The sequence below is a fragment of the Daphnia carinata genome, chromosome 7 (genome assembly GCF_022539665.2).
Source record: "Daphnia carinata strain CSIRO-1 chromosome 7, CSIRO_AGI_Dcar_HiC_V3, whole genome shotgun sequence".
In the NCBI taxonomy this organism is placed as follows: domain Eukaryota; kingdom Metazoa; phylum Arthropoda; class Branchiopoda; order Diplostraca; family Daphniidae; genus Daphnia; species Daphnia carinata.
The window spans coordinates 4,885,852-4,906,785 of record NC_081337.1 but is presented as its reverse complement, the minus strand read 5'-3'; the positions used below and the strand labels follow the sequence as shown (position 1 = coordinate 4,906,785).

At 45.0% G+C, this 20,934-nt stretch overlaps 2 long non-coding RNA genes across 2 annotated transcripts; both read right to left on the bottom strand.

The window, feature by feature from the left end:
• Positions 1-610: 610 nt before the first annotated feature.
• LOC130699892 (uncharacterized) lies at positions 611-1,447 on the bottom strand. The gene is made up of 4 exons (XR_009003562.2): positions 1,160-1,447; positions 936-1,098; positions 782-810; positions 611-699 (listed from the first exon to the last, which is right to left on the bottom strand). It is a non-coding gene; the product is annotated as an uncharacterized LOC130699892 (long non-coding RNA).
• A 28-nt stretch (positions 1,448-1,475) lies between these two features.
• On the bottom strand, positions 1,476-2,139 carry LOC130699893 (uncharacterized). The gene is made up of 3 exons (XR_009003564.2): positions 2,068-2,139; positions 1,855-1,982; positions 1,476-1,795 (listed from the first exon to the last, which is right to left on the bottom strand). It is a non-coding gene; the product is annotated as an uncharacterized LOC130699893 (long non-coding RNA).
• Positions 2,140-20,934: the final 18,795 nt, after the last annotated feature.

The following is a 20,934-nucleotide window of genomic DNA, read 5'->3' as shown; positions in this document are numbered from 1 at the left end:
TAGAATTTCTCCAATACAAAATTTGTTCACATAACTTTTGCCATTCTCAGAATCTTTTGTAAAATGTACTTAAGAGGTTGAACACTGTCAAGTAGATTTTCACTCTGCAGATAGCTGGTCAACATTCCATGGTTGAATACCTAGAATTATAAGAAATATATATAAATTTACACAGATTATGATCAGTCTATCACAAATTTTTGTTTAATACATTGTTTTCATGGATGGGTTGGTACCATTGCACAAGTAATTTCCATCTAATACCAGTACGAGAACAATCAAACTGTTTTTTGTCAAGTGCTTTTCGATTCCATGGCATTTCCAAACAGCCATGTTAAATGTAGGAATAAACTGATAAAATACAAAAACTTTCTGTCAATGATCTTCTCAATACCAGTTTCCAGTATTTTCTTTACAAAAAAGGTGATCCCAGGACTGTTAGGGTTGCATTTATTCACACACAACATACATTTCCCACAAAGGGAACCAATAGAAGGCAATGTGACACCTGAATTTAAAGATATTTAATGATTTACTTGAACTGTTTGCAATCAAAATAAGTTTACCTGACTAAAGCAACTATTTTTATAATAAAAATAATATAACAATTACCACAACTCCTTTTGTTTGAAATTGAAACAGTTCATCTGCTAGTAACTGAAGTGTAAGTTTGTCTATAGGGACCTATAGCTAACAAAGCTTCGACAAAGGTAGATAAAAATTAGTACAATTGTTTCCAATTTGTTGGGATAACATGAAATCATCGCTATATATACTTTACCACAAATAGCCTGGAAAATGGTTTTTAACCTGTTAAAAAATAATAATTTTTATTATAAAAATTGTCACCTTTTCCCAACAGTAATTCCAAAGTAATTACTTATCATTAGAATATTTTTACAATTTCATATTATTACTATTATTATTTCACTTACCAATTCTTGAAACTGATGATAGTTTTCAATCAATGTGTTTGTAATTCTGGTCAGCCTGTACTTAAACACGATACTCCTACCATAATAGAACCCCTTCTCAGTGACATATTCTGCATTCAAACAGCATTATCTACTCCAATACCAGCCATATAGTGTCACATTACTTGAGTAATCTAGATAAGTGAGATATTTTATACAGAAATGTATACAAAACACACAATTACCATGAATAGATTCTTGTTTGGAATTGAAAGGCTGTTCAACTGCTAGTTTTCAAAGTCACGATGTTGGTGACAAAGTTATCATCCTCGAAATAATCTACAGATGAAATCTAGACACAATGTTTGTGTCCACACAGAGGGATGTTTAATCGTCCAACTAGCCAGATGTCCTGATGCTAAAATTCCAACATGTTCTGTTCCAGCTACATTCAGTGACTAAACTGACAAAAATTAAAGCAATAAAAATGGATAGGTATCGTATAATGGAATGGCTCTCATTACCTGCAACCACCATTCTTTACACATCAGTAGAGCTACCTAAAACCAAATAAAAATCTCACTTGAAAATGACATAGTAAAGTTTCAACAAAACACAAAACAAAGGGTTACCAACACACTTTCTATACAAAGATGAGGCATATAAGAGATGAAATGATACGTGTGTTTCAGCTATACGCCTCGGCTTCAACAGGAGTAATACTGAACAGGAAGTCCTTCGGCTCGCCAATCTTTCAGCTGCAATGCCAGAAATTCCTGGACAAAATCTCACCCACCCTCCTGTGATATGAGTACATGTTAATATGTCTAATAGGTGTTACATCTCATGTGTTGAAGCCACGTACACACATCCGACAAACCCTAAAGAATAAAAAATGTTTGGTGACTAAAGCCCAAATGAAGAAAACCTACACAAATACTTATTATTTGATTTGAGAATACTTGTTCACTTATATATATTCATGCCGAATGAGTTGCCACCTTACTATGTTGTTGTTTCTATCGTTCATTGTCCATCCAGGAACAGCAGTAAACCAAAACAAAAATCCTGAAAGAAAAACATAAGATAAAGATTGTTTTTTGTACCACTATGCCAAACAACTTAATAAAGGGGAAATGAAAATTATGATTACAACATTGCTCAAGAGCATTTTCTAGAACTTCTGATGTTTAAGATAAGTGACTGCACACCTTCCCTCGCAGACTTCGTCTGAAGTTAAGCGTAGCAGAAAAAATTGGCAGGAACTACTAGTGAGGCTGCGTTGCCTAACCGTAATTTATGTAATGGTATAACGTGGTGAACAACAAATTTCATATTCGTGATTCTTGTTAAATTTAGCATCTAAATCATGTATAGTTATCTAGTTTTATTGACATTAATGTTTTAGGTAAAAGTCGGGATGGTTGTTTTGTCGGGCCTTAAATTTCTAGCGTACCTATTTTTATATTTGAAATAACTCAATAACCATAAAATCTACATGAAAACAAATGTCATATTCGTAATTCTTGTTAAATTTAGCATCTAAATCATGCATAGTTATCTAGTTTTATTAATAAAAATTTTTTAGGTAAACATCGGGCTTGTTGTTTTGTCGGGCCTTAAATTTCTAGCACACCTACTTTTACATTTGAAATAACTCAATAACCATTAAGTCTACATAAAAACAAATTTCATATTCGTGATTCTTGTTAAATTTAGCATCTAACTCATATAAATTTACCTAGTTTTACTAACATAAATTTTTTAGGTAAAAATCGGGATTGTTGTTTGGTCGGGCCTTAAATTTCTAGCGTACCTACTTTTACATTTGAAATAACTCAATAACCATTAATCTACATAAAAACAAATTTCATATTCGTGATTCTTGTTAAATTTAGCATCTAAATCATGTATAGTTATCTAGTTTTATTGATATTAATGTTTTAGGTAAAAGTCGGGATGGTTGTTTTGTCGGGCCTTAAATTTCTAGCGTACCTATTTTTATATTTGAAATAACTCAATAACCATTAAATCTACATAAAAACAAATTTCATATTCGTGATTTTTGGTAAATTTAGCATCTAACTCATCTAAAGTTATCAAGTTTTATTAACACAAAATATTTAGATAAAAATCGGGATTGTTGTTTTGTCGGGCCTTAAATTTCTAGCGTACCTTCTTTTACATTTGAAATAACTCAATAACCATTAAGTCTACATAAAAACAAATTTCATATTTGTGATTCTTGTTAAATTTAGCATCTAAATCATGTATAGTTATCTAGTTTTATTGATATTAATGTTTTAGGTAAAAGTCGGGATGGTTGTTTTGTCGGGCCTTAAATTTCTAGCGTACCTATTTTTATATTTGAAATAACTCAATAACCATAAAATCTACATGAAAACAAATGTCATATTCGTAATTCTTGTTAAATTTAGCATCTAAATCATGCATTGTTATCTAGTTTTATTAATAAAAATTTTTTCGGTAAACATCGGGCTTGTTGTTTTGTCGGGCCTTAAATTTCTAGCATACCTACTTTTACATTTGAAATAACTCAATAACCATTAAGTCTACATAAAAACAAATTTCATATTCGTGATTCTTGTTAAATTTAGCATCTAACTCATATAAATTTACCTAGTTTTACTAACATAAATTTTTTAGGTAAAAATCGGGATTGTTGTTTGGTCGGGCCTTAAATTTCTAGCGTACCTACTTTTACATTTGAAATAACTCAATAACCATTAATCTACATAAAAACAAATCTCATATTCGTGATTCTTGTTAAATTTAGCATCTTACTCATATAAATTTACCTAGTTTTACTAACATAAATTTTTTAGGTAAAAATCGGGATTGTTGTTTGGTCGGGCCTTAAATTTCTAGCGTACCTACTTTTACATTTGAACGATTATTCCTTGCAAAAAAAAAAAAAAAAAAAGGGTACTACTAAACTAAGCGCTTAAAAATGGGAGTTTATTTTGCTTTTCGTACTAGTGGTGTACTATACGTTTAGTTAAAATTGAACGATTCTGGATTTACAATAAAGCTTTCACCATGAGGTAATTCCATATCATTATTTACTGATTTCTTTAAAGATTTAGAGAGAACGCTTACAAAGACATGCAATAGACTTTACGTGAAATGAAATTCAAATTAAACACAATGATGAGACGAAAAGAAAAATGCCTGGAAGAGGAAGTTTAGTAAATCTGCTAACACTCAAATGCCAGAAAATTTAAGATGCACGTACTTGAAAATCTTGTTAATTACTTCTTAGATAACAACAGATTTTACATTTTAAACCAGTGTCTGCCACTACTGCGAGGAATGGTACCATCAAGATTCACAAGGTATTTCATTCGACAATGGTTAGACATTACTAAAGATCAGAAAGAAACCTTTCGTCACTGATTTAGCATCTCTATACTGATTTTGATGAAAACTGAAAGTATGACCGAAGAATATTTTCTAACCAATGAACTAAAAGGTATAGTAAGTATTTCAGAATTTAGAGTAATTACTTCTAAAAAATTGATTAGTTCTATTTGGTTAGGTTAGGTTAGGTTAGGTTAGGTTAGGTTAGGTTAGGTTAGGTTAGGTTAGGTTAGGTTAGGTTAGGTTAGGTTAGGTTAGGTTAGGTTAGGTTAGGTTGGGTTAGGTTAGGTTAGGTTAGGTTATGGTTAGCTTACCCTGCGCTAGGCACGGGGGTCAGGAAGCCGCGCCTACGTACCCTTCCCTCTGTGGCCGCCATGGGCACTTAGCTGTAGTGTTCGTGTGCGAAGCACACGAACCAAAGAGAGTTCTCACCCTGGCCGCCAGGGGCTCTAGCTGTAGTGTTCGTGTGCGAAGCACACGAACCAAAAAGAGTCCTTACAGTGGCCGCCGGGGGCTCTAACTACAGTGTTCGTGTGCGAAGCACACGAACCAAAAAGAGTTCCCATTCTTTGCCGCTAGGGGCTCTAGCTGTCGTGTTCGTGTGCGAAGCACACGAACCAAAAAGGGACCTCCCTAAGGCCGCCGGGCCTCTGGCTGTAGAGTTCGTGTGCGCAGCACACGAACCAAAAAGAGTCCTCTCAATGGCCGCCAGGGGCTCTAGCTGCAGTGTTCGTGTGCGGAGCACACGAACCAAGAAGAGTCCCTTCTAGGGCCGCTGGGCCTCTGGCTGTAGAGTTCGTGTGCGAAGCACACGAACCAAAAAGAGTCTTTCTAATGGCCGCCAGGGGCTCTGGCTGTAGTGTTCGTGTGCGAAGCACACGAACCAAAAAAGGGGACCTCTCTCTGGCCGCTTGGGGGCTCTGACTATAGTGTTCGTGTGCGTAGCACACGAACCAAAAAGAGTACTCCCCCCGGCCGCTTGGGGCTCTTGCTGTAGCAGAGTGTTACAGTGTTCGTGTGCGAAGCACACGAACCAAAAGAGAGTTCCCTTCGTGGCCGCTAGGGGCTCTATCTGTTTTTAGTTGTTTTGCTTAGGTTTTCCTTTCTTAAATAGTGGTCCCAGAACGCTACCCAGTGATTTCCCTGCCCTAAAGGCGAGACGAGGTGGGTCAGCTGGTAGTTGTGGGCCAAGATACTCCTCCCTTTCTAGAATTAGTGGGGTTTTTTGGAGTCTATTGTAAAAGGTGCTGATGTTTGACCTAAGTTGTTTGGTAAGCGGTTCATGGAAGTCAGAGACTACTGTGAACCGTTCTTCCTCTGGCTTATCTTTGCGACTTCCTGTATGGAGGAGGGTGGATCTATCGATAAGGAGGGCTTTCTCGTAGGCTTTTGCTAAGGTGTTTTTGGGATATCCCCTGTTCTCGAACTTGCGTAGGAGTGTAGCTGCTTCCCGTAGGAAGTCAGAGTCCTTGCTACAGTTCCTTTTGATCCTAAGGAGCTGGGCGTAGGGGATAGACCCTTTTAAATTTTGGGGGTGAGCTGAGGACCAATGTACGAATTGGGTGCCCTCTGTTGGCTTCCTATAGAGTCGTGTCGAGAGAGAACCATCGTCCTCGATCTCGATCAGTAGGTCGAGTGCCTCAAGGGTTTTTCCTCCATAGACGTAAGTGAGCTCTATGTTCTCGTCTACCACATTTCTAAAAATGTTGGGTATTTCGTCATTAGAGCCTGTCCAAATAGCTACTATGTCGTCAATGTAACGCCCGAAGTAAAGAAGTTCGGCCGGCGGGCCTTCAATGAGGTGCCTGGTCTTTCTATACATGAAGGTGTTTGCCATAAAGACTGACATTGAACACCCCATCGCTGTTCCTTTAAGCTGCCTATAATATTTCTCGTTTTGGAAGTGAAAGACGTTGTTTTCTAGCAGAGTCTGCAAAATGTATCTGAAGATGTCGTGTGGTGGAGGGGGGAGCATGTTGTTATCTTCACAAAATTGCTTAACTACGTGTAGGTGATCCATATAAAAGCTAGTGGAGTCATTTATGGCTTCTGACCAGTCGATCGAGGGGTAGAGAGATACTACGTCGGCCGAAAAGAGCTTGGCTCCTGGCGGGAGTTTTGGAACGTTGGCCAAATCTCTGAGAAGCGCTGCTGTATCGATAAGAGACCCCGGGATGCAAGGCAGGAGGCAGGCCGTAAGTCTGGCTAGATATTCATCTAGAGATTTAAAGGGGCTTCCTACTGCTGCTATGATTGGCCTCGCGGCGAATGTTCCCGTGTCCTCGCGTTTATCTTTGTGGATTTTAGGGAGGAAATATGTGGCGGGCAACGACACCTGTTGGTTTCTAACCCTGTTTCCTTCTGCTTTTGTGATGCAACCCTGTCTTTCCAGCGCATTTGTTGCTTTTATTTTATAAGTGTGGATTATCCCTATGTATTCCTCTGCTTCGGTCTTTGAGAGTTCCTTGTATGTTTTTATGTCACTTAGTTGACGCAATGCTTCCTTTCTGTAATTATCCCTTCCCCAAATTACTGTTTTCCCACCTTTGTCTGCTTTGAGAACGAACCAGCGTTCATCGGTGGTTAACTTCTTCCATGCCCTAGCGGTTTTCGGGGGGAAGTTTGTTTTGAACCTATCCTTGGGGTTTGTGGAAGAGCAGAGCTCAACCCAGAGTGTGTTAGACTCTTTGAGCGCCTCGGGTGGCTCCCAATCGGATTTAAGGATTCTGGAGATCATACTAGTCCTGTATTCCCCATTTTTATTCATGTTCCAGTGTAATTTGAGGTTAATGCTACGTTTTAAATTTGATAGATCCTTCTGTAAGGTTTCTTTGTTAAAACTAGCTGTAGGGATGAAAGAAAGTCCTTTTAGGAGGGCGTCCTTGGCTCCCTCATCAAGGATCGCCCCTGCGTCGTTGCAAATTATTTCCTGAAGCAGTTCCTCCCTCCTTCCCTGTTCTGATCTGGCCCGTCGCTCGGTACGTTTCTTAGCGAGCGCCACTCGTCGGGCTGTTTGTCCCACCTCGATGGTCTCAGTGGGGGGAGGGTGATTCGAACGTCTGGTTCCCGGCGTGGTGGGTTGGAGGGGCGGCGCTCGGGTGGTTCCCTTCGTAGATGGGGGGCTGTGTATCGCTGGTCGTTTTTTGGATTTTCTACCGTGTGTCTATTGTTATTTCCTGTATAGTTCCCTGGTTGTCTGTTGTCTCTACGTGTGTATACCCTGTCATCATTTCTTGTAAAAATCCTGCTATTGTTATTCGAGTGCTCCCTGTTGCATACCCTGTTGTTGTTCCTTGTGTGTTCCCTGTCGTTATCCCTGGTTTCTGTGTTGCGAGTTTTAGTTTGTGGTGCATAGCGTGTTCTATTGGTGTTAGGGTTTGGTTGTGTTGTGTTGCGTCTGTTTTGTGCTGAAATTTCCCCCCGTCCCCTGTTTTGATTCCCTGTATTGTTGTTCCCTGAATTATTGTTCCCTGTTTGTTGTTGAATGTTGCTCTTGTTTCCCCTGTTTTGTTGTTGGTTGTTGTTCCTATTTTGGTTGTTGTTCCTGTTTCCTTTCTGTTGTTGATTGTTTTTTCCTTTTGTTGTATCCCCCCTTGAAGTAGTTTCTTTATTATTATTATTGTTGTTTCTTTTTGTTGTTTCCCGTTTCCCAGTAGTTTTATTGTTGTTGCTAGGCCTCCTATTCTTATTTTTGTTTTTGTTTTTAGTTCCGTCAGGTACCGCAGTCGCCGGAGCTTCCGAGGTTGCTCTGGTCGCTTTCGCTCCCTTTGCTTTCCCTGGTATCTTATGTCCCGATGTGTTTGCCCTAGCGGCGGAGATGTGCGGTGAGATCCTGATCCCATCCCCTGTCCCCGTGATTTCAAAGAAGGTGATTGGGTCTGTGCGGGTTGTGTATGGGTGTATGCGCGAAAGTCTGCTTTCCTTGATGTATTTTATTGAATGTAGCTCGTTATGAGACATGTTCCACCCTTCCCAGAGGTCGTCTATTTCCTTCCTGAGGCCTTTTTCTACTTCTTCTTCTGCTTGGATCAAGGCGAGACTACAGTTCCTAGCACAATCCATCATTGCTAAGTTAAGCTTGTTGAGTAGGTCTTTTGAAGCTACCTTTTGCATAGAGGGGCATTGGAACGACTTGGCTAGGGGGATTATCGGTGGGCGATCATCGGCTAGCTCGTTTATGTGTCGTTTTTTAGCTGCCAGCACGTTCTCTAACTCAGCCAGCAGTTTACCCATGCGTACGCATCTTGAGTCAAGTAAGGTTGTTGCTGGGAGATCCGGGGGTGGGATCAAGTCGAGTAGAGAGGGCGTGCTGTCGTCCTCGGCTTCATTAGCTAGTATGACTAGGTTTTCTAATGTGTCTGTGGAGCTGTTGAGTGTATCCCTTGTTTCTTGTCCTTGCGACCCTGAGGCGTCTGTGTTTTGTGTGGTTTCTGTGTTGTGTGTGGTTTCCGTGTTCGTGTTCTGTGTGATTTGTGTGTTTTCTGTGATTTGTGTGTAAATATTGTTTGTATTGTGTGTGTTTGGTGGTTATGTTATGTAGGTTAATTGATGATCGACACTGATTGCGAAGCAATCAGCCACCAATTAGCCTAGGAGAAAGCCACGCCGCGTAAGCCCACGTGTCCCTTCCCCGTCTTGATATCCCGTTGAGTTAGTGCCGGAATCGAACCGGTAGTCCTTCCGGAGTCGAACCGGGAGCCCTTTCAGAGGAATAGTATACTTTTTCGCAATCAGAATTGGTAGGCTAAGGTGCGACCACGCACAGGAATGTCAGAATAGACCACACCTGTCTGGGAGTTGAACCACAGACCTTTGGCTTGCCGGGCCAACGCTCTAACCACTGAGCTACTAGGTGATACTATTCTCTTACTTGACTCATGTGTTCTGTTGTGTATTTTTGGGGGCGATCTCATTTACAACGCTGGTAACGGGTTAGGTTAGGCCAGGTTTGTAAGGTTAGATTATGTTATGTAGGTTAATTGATGATCGACACTGATTGCGAAGCAATCAGCCACCAATTAGCCTAGGAGAAAGCCACGCCGCGTAAGCCCACGTGTCCCTTCCATCCCGTCTTGATATCCCGTTGAGTTAGTGCCGGAATCGAACCGGTAGTCCTTCCGGAGTCGAACCGGGAGCCCTTTCAGAGGAATAGTATACTTTTCGCAATCAGAATTGGTAGGCTAAGGTGCGACCACGCACAGGAATGTCAGAATAGACCACACCTGTCTGGGAGTTGAACCACAGACCTTTGGCTTGCCGGGCCAACGCTCTAACCACTGAGCTACTAGGTGATACTATTCTCTTACTTGACTCATGTGTTCTGTTGTGTATTTTTGGGGGCGATCTCATTTACAACGCTGGTAACGGGTTAGGTTAGGCCAGGTTTGTAAGGTTAGATTATGTTATGTAGGTTAATTGATGATCGACACTGATTGCGAAGCAATCAGCCACCAATTAGCCTAGGAGAAAGCCACGCCGCGTAAGCCCACGTGTCCCTTCCATCCCGTCTTGATATCCCGTTGAGTTAGTGCCGGAATCGAACCGGTAGTCCTTCCGGAGTCGAACCGGGAGCCCTTTCAGAGGAATAGTATACTTTTCGCAATCAGAATTGGTAGGCTAAGGTGCGACCACGCACAGGAATGTCAGAATAGACCACACCTGTCTGGGAGTTGAACCACAGACCTTTGGCTTGCCGGGCCAACGCTCTAACCACTGAGCTACTAGGTGATACTATTCTCTTACTTGACTCATGTGTTCTGTTGTGTATTTTTGGGGGCGATCTCATTTACAACGCTGGTAACGGGTTAGGTTAGGCCAGGTTTGTAAGGTTAGATTATGTTATGTAGGTTAATTGATGATCGACACTGATTGCGAAGCAATCAGCCACCAATTAGCCTAGGAGAAAGCCACGCCGCGTAAGCCCACGTGTCCCTTCCATCCCGTCTTGATATCCCGTTGAGTTAGTGCCGGAATCGAACCGGTAGTCCTTCCGGAGTCGAACCGGGAGCCCTTTCAGAGGAATAGTATACTTTTCGCAATCAGAATTGGTAGGCTAAGGTGCGACCACGCACAGGAATGTCAGAATAGACCACACCTGTCTGGGAGTTGAACCACAGACCTTTGGCTTGCCGGGCCAACGCTCTAACCACTGAGCTACTAGGTGATACTATTCTCTTACTTGACTCATGTGTTCTGTTGTGTATTTTTGGGGGCGATCTCATTTACAACGCTGGTAACGGGTTAGGTTAGGCCAGGTTTGTAAGGTTAGATTATGTTATGTAGGTTAATTGATGATCGACACTGATTGCGAAGCAATCAGCCACCAATTAGCCTAGGAGAAAGCCACGCCGCGTAAGCCCACGTGTCCCTTCCATCCCGTCTTGATATCCCGTTGAGTTAGTGCCGGAATCGAACCGGTAGTCCTTCCGGAGTCGAACCGGGAGCCCTTTCAGAGGAATAGTATACTTTTCGCAATCAGAATTGGTAGGCTAAGGTGCGACCACGCACAGGAATGTCAGAATAGACCACACCTGTCTGGGAGTTGAACCACAGACCTTTGGCTTGCCGGGCCAACGCTCTAACCACTGAGCTACTAGGTGATACTATTCTCTTACTTGACTCATGTGTTCTGTTGTGTATTTTTGGGGGCGATCTCATTTACAACGCTGGTAACGGGTTAGGTTAGGCCAGGTTTGTAAGGTTAGATTATGTTATGTAGGTTAATTGATGATCGACACTGATTGCGAAGCAATCAGCCACCAATTAGCCTAGGAGAAAGCCACGCCGCGTAAGCCCACGTGTCCCTTCCATCCCGTCTTGATATCCCGTTGAGTTAGTGCCGGAATCGAACCGGTAGTCCTTCCGGAGTCGAACCGGGAGCCCTTTCAGAGGAATAGTATACTTTTCGCAATCAGAATTGGTAGGCTAAGGTGCGACCACGCACAGGAATGTCAGAATAGACCACACCTGTCTGGGAGTTGAACCACAGACCTTTGGCTTGCCGGGCCAACGCTCTAACCACTGAGCTACTAGGTGATACTATTCTCTTACTTGACTCATGTGTTCTGTTGTGTATTTTTGGGGGCGATCTCATTTACAACGCTGGTAACGGGTTAGGTTAGGCCAGGTTTGTAAGGTTAGATTATGTTATGTAGGTTAATTGATGATCGACACTGATTGCGAAGCAATCAGCCACCAATTAGCCTAGGAGAAAGCCACGCCGCGTAAGCCCACGTGTCCCTTCCATCCCGTCTTGATATCCCGTTGAGTTAGTGCCGGAATCGAACCGGTAGTCCTTCCGGAGTCGAACCGGGAGCCCTTTCAGAGGAATAGTATACTTTTCGCAATCAGAATTGGTAGGCTAAGGTGCGACCACGCACAGGAATGTCAGAATAGACCACACCTGTCTGGGAGTTGAACCACAGACCTTTGGCTTGCCGGGCCAACGCTCTAACCACTGAGCTACTAGGTGATACTATTCTCTTACTTGACTCATGTGTTCTGTTGTGTATTTTTGGGGGCGATCTCATTTACAACGCTGGTAACGGGTTAGGTTAGGCCAGGTTTGTAAGGTTAGATTATGTTATGTAGGTTAATTGATGATCGACACTGATTGCGAAGCAATCAGCCACCAATTAGCCTAGGAGAAAGCCACGCCGCGTAAGCCCACGTGTACCCTTCCATCCCGTCTTGATATCCCGTTGAGTTAGTGCCGGAATCGAACCGGTAGTCCTTCCGGAGTCGAACCGGGAGCCCTTTCAGAGGAATAGTATACTTTTCGCAATCAGAATTGGTAGGCTAAGGTGCGACCACGCACAGGAATGTCAGAATAGACCACACCTGTCTGGGAGTTGAACCACAGACCTTTGGCTTGCCGGGCCAACGCTCTAACCACTGAGCTACTAGGTGATACTATTCTCTTACTTGACTCATGTGTTCTGTTGTGTATTTTTGGGGGCGATCTCATTTACAACGCTGGTAACGGGTTAGGTTAGGCCAGGTTTGTAAGGTTAGATTATGTTATGTAGGTTAATTGATGATCGACACTGATTGCGAAGCAATCAGCCACCAATTAGCCTAGGAGAAAGCCACGCCGCGTAAGCCCACGTGTCCCTTCCATCCCGTCTTGATATCCCGTTGAGTTAGTGCCGGAATCGAACCGGTAGTCCTTCCGGAGTCGAACCGGGAGCCCTTTCAGAGGAATAGTATACTTTTCGCAATCAGAATTGGTAGGCTAAGGTGCGACCACGCACAGGAATGTCAGAATAGACCACACCTGTCTGGGAGTTGAACCACAGACCTTTGGCTTGCCGGGCCAACGCTCTAACCACTGAGCTACTAGGTGATACTATTCTCTTACTTGACTCATGTGTTCTGTTGTGTATTTTTGGGGGCGATCTCATTTACAACGCTGGTAACGGGTTAGGTTAGGCCAGGTTTGTAAGGTTAGATTATGTTATGTAGGTTAATTGATGATCGACACTGATTGCGAAGCAATCAGCCACCAATTAGCCTAGGAGAAAGCCACGCCGCGTAAGCCCACGTGTCCCTTCCATCCCGTCTTGATATCCCGTTGAGTTAGTGCCGGAATCGAACCGGTAGTCCTTCCGGAGTCGAACCGGGAGCCCTTTCAGAGGAATAGTATACTTTTCGCAATCAGAATTGGTAGGCTAAGGTGCGACCACGCACAGGAATGTCAGAATAGACCACACCTGTCTGGGAGTTGAACCACAGACCTTTGGCTTGCCGGGCCAACGCTCTAACCACTGAGCTACTAGGTGATACTATTCTCTTACTTGACTCATGTGTTCTGTTGTGTATTTTTGGGGGCGATCTCATTTACAACGCTGGTAACGGGTTAGGTTAGGCCAGGTTTGTAAGGTTAGATTATGTTATGTAGGTTAATTGATGATCGACACTGATTGCGAAGCAATCAGCCACCAATTAGCCTAGGAGAAAGCCACGCCGCGTAAGCCCACGTGTCCCTTCCATCCCGTCTTGATATCCCGTTGAGTTAGTGCCGGAATCGAACCGGTAGTCCTTCCGGAGTCGAACCGGGAGCCCTTTCAGAGGAATAGTATACTTTTCGCAATCAGAATTGGTAGGCTAAGGTGCGACCACGCACAGGAATGTCAGAATAGACCACACCTGTCTGGGAGTTGAACCACAGACCTTTGGCTTGCCGGGCCAACGCTCTAACCACTGAGCTACTAGGTGATACTATTCTCTTACTTGACTCATGTGTTCTGTTGTGTATTTTTGGGGGCGATCTCATTTACAACGCTGGTAACGGGTTAGGTTAGGCCAGGTTTGTAAGGTTAGATTATGTTATGTAGGTTAATTGATGATCGACACTGATTGCGAAGCAATCAGCCACCAATTAGCCTAGGAGAAAGCCACGCCGCGTAAGCCCACGTGTCCCTTCCATCCCGTCTTGATATCCCGTTGAGTTAGTGCCGGAATCGAACCGGTAGTCCTTCCGGAGTCGAACCGGGAGCCCTTTCAGAGGAATAGTATACTTTTCGCAATCAGAATTGGTAGGCTAAGGTGCGACCACGCACAGGAATGTCAGAATAGACCACACCTGTCTGGGAGTTGAACCACAGACCTTTGGCTTGCCGGGCCAACGCTCTAACCACTGAGCTACTAGGTGATACTATTCTCTTACTTGACTCATGTGTTCTGTTGTGTATTTTTGGGGGCGATCTCATTTACAACGCTGGTAACGGGTTAGGTTAGGCCAGGTTTGTAAGGTTAGATTATGTTATGTAGGTTAATTGATGATCGACACTGATTGCGAAGCAATCAGCCACCAATTAGCCTAGGAGAAAGCCACGCCGCGTAAGCCCACGTGTCCCTTCCATCCCGTCTTGATATCCCGTTGAGTTAGTGCCGGAATCGAACCGGTAGTCCTTCCGGAGTCGAACCGGGAGCCCTTTCAGAGGAATAGTATACTTTTCGCAATCAGAATTGGTAGGCTAAGGTGCGACCACGCACAGGAATGTCAGAATAGACCACACCTGTCTGGGAGTTGAACCACAGACCTTTGGCTTGCCGGGCCAACGCTCTAACCACTGAGCTACTAGGTGATACTATTCTCTTACTTGACTCATGTGTTCTGTTGTGTATTTTTGGGGGCGATCTCATTTACAACGCTGGTAACGGGTTAGGTTAGGCCAGGTTTGTAAGGTTAGATTATGTTATGTAGGTTAATTGATGATCGACACTGATTGCGAAGCAATCAGCCACCAATTAGCCTAGGAGAAAGCCACGCCGCGTAAGCCCACGTGTCCCTTCCATCCCGTCTTGATATCCCGTTGAGTTAGTGCCGGAATCGAACCGGTAGTCCTTCCGGAGTCGAACCGGGAGCCCTTTCAGAGGAATAGTATACTTTTCGCAATCAGAATTGGTAGGCTAAGGTGCGACCACGCACAGGAATGTCAGAATAGACCACACCTGTCTGGGAGTTGAACCACAGACCTTTGGCTTGCCGGGCCAACGCTCTAACCACTGAGCTACTAGGTGATACTATTCTCTTACTTGACTCATGTGTTCTGTTGTGTATTTTTGGGGGCGATCTCATTTACAACGCTGGTAACGGGTTAGGTTAGGCCAGGTTTGTAAGGTTAGATTATGTTATGTAGGTTAATTGATGATCGACACTGATTGCGAAGCAATCAGCCACCAATTAGCCTAGGAGAAAGCCACGCCGCGTAAGCCCACGTGTCCCTTCCATCCCGTCTTGATATCCCGTTGAGTTAGTGCCGGAATCGAACCGGTAGTCCTTCCGGAGTCGAACCGGGAGCCCTTTCAGAGGAATAGTATACTTTTCGCAATCAGAATTGGTAGGCTAAGGTGCGACCACGCACAGGAATGTCAGAATAGACCACACCTGTCTGGGAGTTGAACCACAGACCTTTGGCTTGCCGGGCCAACGCTCTAACCACTGAGCTACTAGGTGATACTATTCTCTTACTTGACTCATGTGTTCTGTTGTGTATTTTTGGGGGCGATCTCATTTACAACGCTGGTAACGGGTTAGGTTAGGCCAGGTTTGTAAGGTTAGATTATGTTATGTAGGTTAATTGATGATCGACACTGATTGCGAAGCAATCAGCCACCAATTAGCCTAGGAGAAAGCCACGCCGCGTAAGCCCACGTGTCCCTTCCATCCCGTCTTGATATCCCGTTGAGTTAGTGCCGGAATCGAACCGGTAGTCCTTCCGGAGTCGAACCGGGAGCCCTTTCAGAGGAATAGTATACTTTTCGCAATCAGAATTGGTAGGCTAAGGTGCGACCACGCACAGGAATGTCAGAATAGACCACACCTGTCTGGGAGTTGAACCACAGACCTTTGGCTTGCCGGGCCAACGCTCTAACCACTGAGCTACTAGGTGATACTATTCTCTTACTTGACTCATGTGTTCTGTTGTGTATTTTTGGGGGCGATCTCATTTACAACGCTGGTAACGGGTTAGGTTAGGCCAGGTTTGTAAGGTTAGATTATGTTATGTAGGTTAATTGATGATCGACACTGATTGCGAAGCAATCAGCCACCAATTAGCCTAGGAGAAAGCCACGCCGCGTAAGCCCACGTGTCCCTTCCATCCCGTCTTGATATCCCGTTTAGTTAGTGCCGGAATCGAACCGGTAGTCCTTCCGGAGTCGAACCGGGAGCCCTTTCAGAGGAATAGTATACTTTTCGCAATCAGAATTGGTAGGCTAAGGTGCGACCACGCACAGGAATGTCAGAATAGACCACACCTGTCTGGGAGTTGAACCACAGACCTTTGGCTTGCCGGGCCAACGCTCTAACCACTGAGCTACTAGGTGATACTATTCTCTTACTTGACTCATGTGTTCTGTTGTGTATTTTTGGGGGCGATCTCATTTACAACGCTGGTAACGGGTTAGGTTAGGCCAGGTTTGTAAGGTTAGATTATGTTATGTAGGTTAATTGATGATCGACACTGATTGCGAAGCAATCAGCCACCAATTAGCCTAGGAGAAAGCCACGCCGCGTAAGCCCACGTGTCCCTTCCATCCCGTCTTGATATCCCGTTGAGTTAGTGCCGGAATCGAACCGGTAGTCCTTCCGGAGTCGAACCGGGAGCCCTTTCAGAGGAATAGTATACTTTTCGCAATCAGAATTGGTAGGCTAAGGTGCGACCACGCACAGGAATGTCAGAATAGACCACACCTGTCTGGGAGTTGAACCACAGACCTTTGGCTTGCCGGGCCAACGCTCTAACCACTGAGCTACTAGGTGATACTATTCTCTTACTTGACTCATGTGTTCTGTTGTGTATTTTTGGGGGCGATCTCATTTACAACGCTGGTAACGGGTTAGGTTAGGCCAGGTTTGTAAGGTTAGATTATGTTATGTAGGTTAATTGATGATCGACACTGATTGCGAAGCAATCAGCCACCAATTAGCCTAGGAGAAAGCCACGCCGCGTAAGCCCACGTGTCCCTTCCATCCCGTCTTGATATCCCGTTGAGTTAGTGCCGGAATCGAACCGGTAGTCCTTCCGGAGTCGAACCGGGAGCCCTTTCAGAGGAATAGTATACTTTTCGCAATCAGAATTGGTAGGCTAAGGTGCGACCACGCACAGGAATGTCAGAATAGACCACACCTGTCTGGGAGTTGAACCACAGACCTTTGGCTTGCCGGGCCAACGCTCTAACCACTGAGCTACTAGGTGATACTATTCTCTTACTTGACTCATGTGTTCTGTTGTGTATTTTTGGGGGCGATCTCATTTACAACGCTGGTAACGGGTTAGGTTAGGCCAGGTTTGTAAGGTTAGATTATGTTATGTAGGTTAATTGATGATCGACACTGATTGCGAAGCAATCAGCCACCAATTAGCCTAGGAGAAAGCCACGCCGCGTAAGCCCACGTGTCCCTTCCATCCCGTCTTGATATCCCGTTGAGTTAGTGCCGGAATCGAACCGGTAGTCCTTCCGGAGTCGAACCGGGAGCCCTTTCAGAGGAATAGTATACTTTTCGCAATCAGAATTGGTAGGCTAAGGTGCGACCACGCACAGGAATGTCAGAATAGACCACACCTGTCTGGGAGTTGAACCACAGACCTTTGGCTTGCCGGGCCAACGCTCTAACCACTGAGCTACTAGGTGATACTATTCTCTTACTTGACTCATGTGTTCTGTTGTGTATTTTTGGGGGCGATCTCATTTACAACGCTGGTAACGGGTTAGGTTAGGCCAGGTTTGTAAGGTTAGATTATGTTATGTAGGTTAATTGATGATCGACACTGATTGCGAAGCAATCAGCCACCAATTAGCCTAGGAGAAAGCCACGCCGCGTAAGCCCACGTGTCCCTTCCATCCCGTCTTGATATCCCGTTGAGTTAGTGCCGGAATCGAACCGGTAGTCCTTCCGGAGTCGAACCGGGAGCCCTTTCAGAGGAATAGTATACTTTTCGCAATCAGAATTGGTAGGCTAAGGTGCGACCACGCACAGGAATGTCAGAATAGACCACACCTGTCTGGGAGTTGAACCACAGACCTTTGGCTTGCCGGGCCAACGCTCTAACCACTGAGCTACTAGGTGATACTATTCTCTTACTTGACTCATGTGTTCTGTTGTGTATTTTTGGGGGCGATCTCATTTACAACGCTGGTAACGGGTTAGGTTAGGCCAGGTTTGTAAGGTTAGATTATGTTATGTAGGTTAATTGATGATCGACACTGATTGCGAAGCAATCAGCCACCAATTAGCCTAGGAGAAAGCCACGCCGCGTAAGCCCACGTGTCCCTTCCATCCCGTCTTGATATCCCGTTGAGTTAGTGCCGGAATCGAACCGGTAGTCCTTCCGGAGTCGAACCGGGAGCCCTTTCAGAGGAATAGTATACTTTTTCGCAATCAGAATTGGTAGGCTAAGGTGCGACCACGCACAGGAATGTCAGAATAGACCACACCTGTCTGGGAGTTGAACCACAGACCTTTGGCTTGCCGGGCCAACGCTCTAACCACTGAGCTACTAGGTGATACTATTCTCTTACTTGACTCATGTGTTCTGTTGTGTATTTTTGGGGGCGATCTCATTTACAACGCTGGTAACGGGTTAGGTTAGGCCAGGTTTGTAAGGTTAGATTATGTTATGTAGGTTAATTGATGATCGACACTGATTGCGAAGCAATCAGCCACCAATTAGCCTAGGAGAAAGCCACGCCGCGTAAGCCCACGTGTCCCTTCCATCCCGTCTTGATATCCCGTTGAGTTAGTGCCGGAATCGAACCGGTAGTCCTTCCGGAGTCGAACCGGGAGCCCTTTCAGAGGAATAGTATACTTTTTCGCAATCAGAATTGGTAGGGTAAGGTGCGACCACGCACAGGAATGTCAGAATAGACCACACCTGTCTGGGAGTTGTGAGAACCACTGAACTTGAAAAACAAAAATGCTTGACAGTTTTTTGGCCTTCCACCACAAGATCCCAGTACGGGTTGGGCTTCATGCACAGGGAATGTGAGATTGAAATTAAAAAACAAAAATGCTTCTATGTGGGTTCAGGTCCGAGCCGGCTTAAGAAGAGCGAAGGCAACAGGTGTGTGCTAGTTGTGTGTATAGATCCTATATGTGATAGGTAGCGCCACTAGGGCGACTTTTATTTGGACGCCCGTTAAGGGGTATCAAACTGGCCATGGCTGGACTCAGCGTATAAGGTTATGTTGAATAGATGGCCTCTGGGGGCTGTGCGGCCGTTATCGGCGGCCATATGGTTATTTCATGCCCATCAAGGGGTGTCGAGCTGGCCATTTATTTGGACTCAGCGTAAAAAGTTGTATTAGATAAATAGCCCCTGGGGGCTGTGCGGCCATTATTGGCGGCCGTATGGTGATTACATGCCCGTCAAGGGGTATCAAGCTGGCCATGGTTGGATTCAGCGTACAAGGTTGTCTTCGATTAATGGCCTCTGGGGGCCGTGCGGTCATTATTGGCGGCCGTATGGTGATTTTATGCCCGTCGAGGGGTATCAAGCTGGCCATGACTGGACTCAGCGTAGAAAGTTGTATTAGATCCATGGCCTCTGGGGGTTGTGCGGCCATTATTGGCGGCCATACGGTGTTCCTATGCCCGTCAAGGGGTATCGAGCTGGCCATGGTTGGACTCGGCGTGACGAGTTGTATTGAATTAATGGCCTCTGGGGGCTGCGGCAGTTATTGGCGGCCGTGTGGTGTTTTTATGCCCGTCAAGGGGTATCAAGCTGGCCATGGTTGGATTCAGCGTAAAAAGTTGTATTAGATTAATGGCTTCTGGAAGGCTCAGTGGCCATTATTGGTGGTCGTATGGTGGTTTTTATGCCCGTCAAGGGGTATCAAGCTGGCCATGGCTGGACTCAACGTAGAAAGTTGTATTAGATTAATGGCCTCTGGGGGCTGTGCGGCCATTCTTGGCGGCCGTATGGTGATTATATGCCCGTCAAGGGGTATCAAGCTGGCCATGGTTGGATTTAGCGTAGAAAAGTTGTATTAGATTAATGGCCTTTGGGGGCCGTGCGGTCATTATTGGCGGCCGTATGGTGATTTTATGCCCGTCAAGGCGTATCTAGCTGGCCATGGCTGGACTCAGCGTAAAAAGTTGTATTTGATTGATGGCCTCTGGGGGCTGTGCGGCCATTATTGGCGGTCGTTTTTTGATTTTGTGCCCGTCAAGGGGTATCCAGCTGGCCATGGTTGGACTCAGCGTAAAAAGTTACATAAGGTATTATTGGTTTCGGGCTCAATTAGGCTTGTTACCTTAGGCCCCGCCCCTTTATGGCGGCGGAAAATTGTGGATTTGGTACCCCCGTGTAGGGGGGTGGAAGGTGGTCACGATGATAGCCCGTGTTTTGTTCTGCGGCAATCTGTTGTGCCTGTACGTCGGGGTTAAAGTTTTTTTGCAACGGCTCACTTTTTTGCCATTTTGCCTTAGGAGGGTCCGAACGGCCTCAAATTATATATTTTCGGAATCAGCGTAAAATACTGTATCGGGACATATAAAGTTCAATTGTCGACTTAAGAGTTTCAAAACCTGAGTAGGTTGTCAGTCGTGTAGAAGGCGTTAAACGAAGCGGACGCACAAAAAATTGCTCCCGTATTTTAATTCCAAACAGGTCCAAATTTTAAATATGAGCTCAGAGGAGGAGCCAGAGCGTAGGGTGGTAGCTGGCCATCAATTCACTTGCACCCGGGACCTTTACGGGTCCCGGTTGTGGGTGGATGTTGTAGATAACCCTAATGATGGTTATGATTGTTATCATGACGAAGGTCATGGTCGCATGAGCTGTCGTGGTTACACTCTCGCTCGTGATGGTCATTGTAGACAGGTAGTTCTTCCGAGGTGTGAGGCGGCACCTGGTCAGGTACATAACCATCGCCTGATCACGCGGCACGAGATCAAATATCTCCGCCTCCGCTATTATGTGCGGATATATTGCGCCCGCAGGCGGTCTACCCACGGTGTTCAGGGGGAGATTAATCGTCTCGCTCGACGGTATAATTTGCCATGGTCCCTGCGGGACATATATCGTAGTGTGCGCGATATTGCTCGTTTCAGTGCCCGTTCGGGCCGCCCGTGGCAGCGGGCGGATATCTGGACGGCTCCGGAATCGGCCGAGCGTATTGAGCACGAACA